Here is an 8180-nt window from a genome sequence, read left to right as displayed (position 1 = left end):
ATGATAAACAAGTAAATAAAAGAAAATAAATAATAAATAAAAAATCAACAAGTGATTGAGAGTGGTCCTTATGGGTTTCAAATTGTACATAATACAGTATCAGTCATATAAAACACCAAAATTAGTGACATCTTATTTCTCTATATAACTTAAAAACGGTCTCCATGTAGCATGAAATTTTTGAATACATCCTCTTGTAGAGTAACGAATCTTCTCTAGTACCAAATGATGTAGAAGGTCATTAATCCACATCTTAAAGGTTGGGGGAAGTTTCTCCTTCCACTTAAAAAGTATTAATCGCCTAGCTATAAGAGATGCAAAAGCTATCATATTCTGTGCCTGGCGGTTAAGGTGAGAATCTTGTTGAGTTATTCCAAATATGGCAGTAATGGCAGAAAGTTCAATAGGTACTTGTAAAACATCTGAAAAAGTTTTAAATATTGACTGCCAGAAGTTGACTAGTTTTGAACAAAACCAGAACATATGCGAGAGGGTAGCTGGTGCTTGCCTGCATCGATCACAAATGGGATCGACGTCAGGTGCAAACTTTGCTAGTCTCACTTTAGACCAATGAAGACGATGCATGACCTTGAACTGGATAACTGTGTGTCGTAAGCAGATTGAAGAGGAATGTATTCTATCTAAAGCTCTTTCCCAAATCTCCTCAGGAAGTTCAAACCCCAAATCGTCCTCCCACTGAATCTTTAATGATGTCAAAGGTTCCAAATTATATGTATTTAGTAAGGAATATACGTTCCCAATATTCCCTTTGGAACCTGAATTAAGCTTAAGAATGGAATTTAGGAGGGTATTGGGTGGTTGGGATGGGAAGTGAGTAAATGATGTTGATATGAAACTACGGAGCTGCAAAAATCTAAAAAGATGGGAGTTTGGGATGTTAAATTTTAATTTTAATTGATCAAAAGATGCAAAAATATTATCAATAAATAGATTCTCTATTGTGGCAACTCCTCTATTAGCCCATTCATGAAAAGCACCGTCTATGATTGATGGCATGAACTGGTGGTTTTTTGTTATAGGAGCACAAGTGGGCAGGTCCTTGAGAGAAAAACTCCGTCTGAACTGTGTCAGAATTTTAAAAGATTGTTTCACAATTGGATTTAAGGTGAATTTAGATATGGAATCCAAAAGAGGAAGTTTTGAGCATAGAAGTGAGTGTAAAGAAGCATGAAGACAAGAGGAGTTTTCCATTCGTAACCACTCAGGGGTGGTGTCACCATATGGAGAGTCTTTCCAAAACAACATAGACCTAATATTGGCAGCCCAATAGTAAAACTGGAAGTTAGGGAGGGATAGTCCTCCATGTTTACGATGTTGTTGTAAGATCTTTTTCCGTATTCGGGGGTTTTTCTTGTTCCATATAAATCCCGACACCAAATTGTCCACTGACATGAAAAAGGATTTAGATAGGTATAGGGGAATGCACTGAAATATGTACAGGAATTTGGGCAAAACATTCATTTTAATTATGTTAATTCTGCCTCCTAGTGACAGGGGGAGTAGACTCCAACGTTCCATATTAGTCCAGTCATTTTATGAGAAAAGGTTAAACAAATTGCAACAGAAGCGAACTCAACTGATTTTGTATCCTCAGTATGTCCTGATTGAGGGAAAAAAAAGCCCCGAAGAATCCCATTAGGGGAAAGTTTAGAAAAACACCCAAACATATCCCATTTATACGCATATAAAACATTTTTTTCACATGAGTAGGGTAAAATTTTTAACCTTTAGATATCTCCATGAAAATTACTGAGTTTATTACTTACATTAAGACAAACAAAAAATGTATTACAAGTTTTTTGAAATTCTTTGTTAACATGAGCAAATTTGCATAAATCTGCACACATTTGCATAAAGTGCACCGTTTTGACGGCACATGTATATATGAAGTTGCTGTGGTGGTACCGGCATGGAAATTGGAGTGAGTTGACTCCATCGGTCAACCGACAAGTTGACCACTTTAAATTTCAAGATGACTGTAAAATCCCCTGATTCGCACAAACTGAAATACGCTGCTATGGCCGGGTTTTGGTTGATTTTTCAAGACAGCCACATCCTTAGTAGAGCAGGTATGACATGAGCCAACAGTGCATAATCCAATTACGTATGGCTAATTTGCATACATACAGCACCTGATCTAAACATTGGGTAGAGCAGGTGAAAATGTCTTGTTCAATCTTGTTAACATATTACAGTTAAAAAGCTTAAGGAATGGAACCAATTTAGGCCCATGAGCATTAATAGAGACGGAGCATGTCATACCTGCTCTACTAAGGATGTGGCTGTCTTGAAAAATTGCAGTCATCTTGAAATTTAAAGTGGTTTCGTGTTGGTTGACCGATGGAGTCAACTCATTCCAATTTTCATGCCGGTACCACCACAGCAACTTCATATACATGTGCCGTCAAAACGGTGCAATTTATGCAAATTTATGCAGATTTATGCAATTTTTCTCATGTTAACAAAGAATTTTAAAAAACTTGTAATACATTTTTTGTTTGTCTTAATGTAAGTAATCAACTCAGTAATTTTCATGGAGATATCTAAAGGTTAAAAATGTTACCCTATTCATGTGAAAAAAATGTTTTATATGCGTATAAATGGGATATGTTTGGGTGTTTTTCAAAACTTTCCCCTAATGGGATTCTTCGGGGCTTTTTTTCCCTCACTCAGGACATGTTGAGGATACAAAATCAGTTGAGTTTGCTTCTGTTGCAATTTGTTTAACGTTGACCCCTTTTTTGGCCTAAAATTACTGGACTATATCTCGCTTAAGGTTAGCCAATAGTGGTGAAAAATTTGCTTTGAATATGTCTTTAAAGGCATGTGTTATCCAGATTCCTAAATATTTAAATTTTTGTGGACTGACTTTAAGCGGGAATAAACTAAAGTCAATTTGCTTAGCTGCTATATTCACTGGCATAATTTCACACATCTGTAGGTTAATTTTATATCCTGATATTTTGCCGAATTCTTCAAGCAGGTTGAGAGTATTTGGTAGGCTAGTTAAAGGATGAGAGAGATATAAAAGCATATCATCAGCATATAAGGATACCTTATTATCCGAGTCATATCTCCGAATTCCCTTTATATTGATTTCACCACGTAACGCTAGAGCCAGTGGCTCAATCGCAATAGCGAACAGGAGTGGCGACAGAGGACAACCCTGTCGGGTGCCACGGTGGAGAGGGAAGTAGGAGGAGAGGTTATTGTTTGTTCGAACAGCCGCAAGTGGAGACGAATACAGAACTTTAATCCAGGAAATTAATTTTTCACCAAAACCAAATTGTTTTAGAGTGTAGAAGAGATAATCCCACTCCACCCGATCAAACGCCTTCTCTGCGTCAAGTGATAGTAATATTTCTGGAATGTCGGGTGGAGTGGGACCATAAAGAATATTAAATAGGCGTCTAATGTTAAAAAAGGAGTGGCGACCTTTAATAAAGCCAGTTTGGTCATCGGCTACAATTGAGGGCAAGACCGCTTCTAAGCGGCAGGCCAGCATTTTGGAAAGGATTTTACTGTCTACATTTAAGAGTGAAATGGGACGATATGAGCCACAATTTAGAAGGTTTTTATCTTTTTTAGGAATAAGGGAGATGGTCGCTTGTCGCATAGTTAGAGGAAGAGAACCAGTGGCAAGTGACTCCTCGAATACAGAAAGCAGGATAGGAGACAGCTGGTCTGCAAATTTTTTAAAGAATTCGCTCGGGAACCCATCGGGTCCTGGGGACTTTCCAGCTTGCATGAGCTTAATTGCATTCATAAGTTCCTGTACAGAAAATGGTTTATCTAGCTCGGATGCAGTATTGTTATTAATTGTGGGGACATTTATTTTCCTGAAAAATGAATCAAGTAGGACATGGTCGTCAAGAGATTCACTATCATACAGCTTGGAGTAAAATCTATGAAAACATGAATTAATTTCAGAGTGATCTATATGCTTAGTGCCCGATTCATCATTTATCTCAGCTATAGTTCTATCCACAGTTTTCTGGTGGAGCTGATGGGCTAGAATCTTCCCTATCTTTTCACCACATTCGTATGTTTTACTCTGTGATTTATTTATTAGGTTTTCAATTTGTCTTGTTGATAGCAGATTGAACTCTGTTTGAAGAGTCAATCGCAGTTTGAATAAATCATCAGATGGGGTGACAGCAAGTGTAGCATCTAATTTGAGAATATCATTTGTTAGCTGTTCAAGTTTCATATTGTGACGTTTTCTTTGTTGTGCGCTATATGATATTATTTGACCCCTCAGGTACGCCTTCATGGATTCCCACACTATTAAAGGAGACATTCCTGGAGTCTGGTTATGCTCGAGGAAGAAAGTTATTTCAGAAGAGATACATTTAATAAAGTCTTCATCTGAAAGTAATAAAGTATTAAGACGCCAGGGGTGATAGTTGGCATGGGAAATTGGTATACATAAAGTCATCAACAGGGGAGCGTGATCTGAGATAATTATGGCTTGATACTCACACTTTCTTATTAATGGAAGAAGCCTTTTATCCAAAAAGAAATAATCTATGCGCGAGTATGTTCCGTGGACCGGTGAAAAGAAGGAATAGCTTCTAGCCGTAGGATTTTGAAAGCGCCATGTATCAACTATACCATTCGTATTAAGAAAAAGCTGCAGTTGAGACGCTGCACTGGATATGGACGCAGTCCTAGGCGAGCTACGGTCCAGAGTAGGTGATAATGTGCAGTTCATATCCCCTCCGAGGATAAGATGATGTGTGTCCATGTTGGGGATATGAGCAAAGAAGTTTATAAAAAAAGAACTGTCATCCCAATGTGGTGCGTATACGTTCGCTAGTACAACTGGTGTATTATACAGTCTGCCCACCACAATTACATAACGCCCTGAGGAGTCTGTTTCAACCTTTGACATAACAAATGGGATGTTCTTATCAACAAGGATGGCCACACCTCTAGATTTGGAATGAAAATTAGAATGATATGATTGCCCAATCCATCCTCCCCTGAGTCGAAAATGGTCAAAGGTTCGGAGATGCGTCTCCTGGAGAAAGGCAATTCCCACCTTTAATTTTCTCAAATGAGTCAATACTTTCTTTCGTTTAGTGGGGTGGTTCAAGGATTTTACATTCCAGCTTATAAAGGTTACGTCACAATTAGTTGATTTGTTTGAAAAGTCTGTGTTAGTCGTAGCCATATTCAAAATAGGGAAAGATTAGCAATGCACTAAGTCTGCCTGTATTTATAGTTTCAAAAATGTTGAAAGGACCTTTACAATATAAGTAAACATGACCAATGGACCAAGAGAAAAAGAAAAGAAAACCGATTGTAAACCCAGGTACAGTAAATCCCCAACCCTCACCTGAAAGAACTAGGTGACTCCCAAACCCCTCGCAACAGTATCTACACATTTAAGTGCTTGTATGAGGATACACTAGCTCTAAAAGAACAAACTCTGCTGTAGAACATAGTTTTGTATAAGGCACCTTAGAAAATGTTTTAAATTCAAAAGTTTTTTTTTTTCTTTTCTTTTCTTTTTTTTCCCTTTAAAGACAAAAAAAATATTTCTTCTGTTGTCTAAGTGCTGAGTAAACAGAAAAGAAAATGATACTGACAGTGACACAACAGTATACTGACCATTCAAATTATTATCTGTTGTAAACAAAAACAAAAGAGTGAAAAACAGCACAGTTTTGATACCTTGGGTCTTCATCTGGAACAAACTGGAGCCATTTGGCTCTGTAGAGTCAGTCAAGGTGATGTGTTTGCGTGACAGGATGGACAGCACCAACCTTATTCAGACGTAGAATTTAGCTATTCTCACTCATTTCAAGTCCTGGTCAGTCTTTGGAAGAGTCCGGTAGGATTCTGGTTTTCACATAGGTCATGGCTTCTCCCGCGTTTTGAAACTGCTTCTCAGTTCCGTTATGCGTGATCCGGAGCCGTGCTGGGTAGAGAAGACCGTATTTAACACCGTCTCGTCCACATAGTAGTCGTCTCACCTCGCTGAAGGCGGATCTGGCCTGCACGACGCTCGGGGGGTAGTCCGGGAAGATGGAGATGTCGGTCCCTTTGAACCGGAGCGGCCCGGGCTCCCTGGCGCGGCGGAGGATGTCAGCACAATCTTGGTAGTAGTGGACTTTTGCCACGATGACACGGGGTTTACCGTCTTGGTTTCTCGGCTGTAGACCTCTGTGGGACCGATCGATCAGGACATCTTTGTCTATTTTTAGCACTTCTTTTAATAATTTGGAGACAGCTGCCGGTGTGCTTGAGCCTGGAGTCTCCGGGACATTTAGTATGCGGATGTTAGAGCGTCTCATTCTTCCTTCCATATCAAGACATTTCTCCCGCAGGCTGCCGACCTCTGTCTCGAGTTTCCCCACTTTTGTTAACAATGTAGTCACGTCGTCTGAGCATGACGAGAGCACCTGCTCCATGTGTGCCACTGTTGTTTTCATCGTCTCCACGTCGGAGCGAATAGCCGCGGTGTTGTTTGCTAGCTCCGTTTTTACTGCCTGTAGCTCGTACTATGTTTTCAAAATCTTCGGCCAGAGCGGTCTTGAGTTCCGACCTGAGCAGCATAGCTATGTCCATTTTCAACTCTGTGAGGATTTCTGCTTTCAGGTCCGCGGCATCCATTTGGTCTTCAGGTTCAGGTGTGTTACACCTGGGTGGTGAATCACTCGGGCTTGAGGCTTTGGGCCCAGTTGCGTTAGCTCCTCTGGTGAACTCAAATTTTCGCAAATTGTAGGCCATTCGCGCTGCGGCGTCACAATAAAAATGATTTACTGAAAAATAATTAACTCAGAACGATGTGTCGTAGTTTTCTGTTGGTATAAGGTGCCTAAAAAATAACTTTTAACCGAAATTCAGCAGAGCATGTTGCTTGTGCTGCCTACTCCATTGCCTGCTCGCTAGCGCCCCCCTAATTTAACCCAGTTCAGGGAGTTAAAAAGTAACTCTGATATAGTGTTAATGTAACTCGATATAGTGTTAATTTAACACAGTTTAGGGAGTTAAAAAGTAACTCTGATATAGTGTTAATGTAACTCGATATAGTGTTAATTTAACACAGTTTAGGGAGTTAAAAAGGAACTCTGATATAGACCCTTTCAGAGAGTATAAACAAAGACAGGTGTGGCTCATTAGAAAACGCTCTGGTACACTAAATAGAATGGAGCCTTAATTAGTATCCTTGGTAACACCTGTCTTTGTTTATACTCTCTGAAAGGGTCTATAGTGTTAATGTAACTCGATATAGTGTTAATTTAACACAGTTTAGGGAGTTAAAAAGGAACTCTGATATAGTGTTAATGTAACTCGATATAGTGTTAATTCAACCCAGTCTAGGGAGTTAAAAAGTAACTCTAGGTACAGTGTTAAATAATTAACTATTTTGAAAGTGTTAATTTAACTCTGTAGAGTGTGGAGCTATATAAACCCGCAAAAAGTGTTAAAATTGACTCTGTGGGAGTTGATTCAACACTCCAGTAGCACTTACTGAATGCAGCAGTCAAGTCACTGCTCAAGTTGGAGTAATAATAGTGACTTGCAGAAAAGTTGATGATCCAGAATAGCTGAAGGAAACCGCATCTCCTGAAATCAACAATACTACCCCAACCAGGGCATGAAATTGGCACCCGCCAACACGCCTTCTGCGGCCGGCGTGTCCCTGGCGTAGACACGTCTCCGTCGCCGCACTTCTTCCCCTCAGATGTGTGTGTGTCTGTGTGTTCATCTCGCGCGCTGTTTAGATACTGACAAAAACGCACACACAAGCTGGAAAGTTGTCTCATCTGACAGCTGTCATTTGGGAGGTGAAGGCAGGGTTTTCCCCATGGTTTACGGGGGAAGTGAGCTTCACTTCTCAGACCGACAACTGCCCCCTTGGGGGGTATGCAAAGATATGTTCGCCAGAGCTACAAAACGACCGCTTCCAGGTGAACTTTAGCGTCAGGCTGAGCAGGGAGCAGAGTTGGTCTGATCCTCAGGAGGATGACAACTCACTTCATGCATCCCGTCACTTTAACTGAACGTCTGGCCGTTTGTTTTCTCTCTGCAAGCGGCTGATTTTTTTTCAGACTCCACTACATCCTCTCCTATTGGACGCGCCGAGATGTCGTCACAGCGCGCTGCGCCCAGATTAAACATTTTTTAATTTGGGTGCAGCGTGCCGC

This window comes from Trachurus trachurus (genome assembly GCF_905171665.1).
Source record: "Trachurus trachurus genome assembly, chromosome: 15".
Taxonomy (NCBI): domain Eukaryota; kingdom Metazoa; phylum Chordata; class Actinopteri; order Carangiformes; family Carangidae; genus Trachurus; species Trachurus trachurus.
This window is presented reverse-complemented; position numbering follows the sequence as displayed.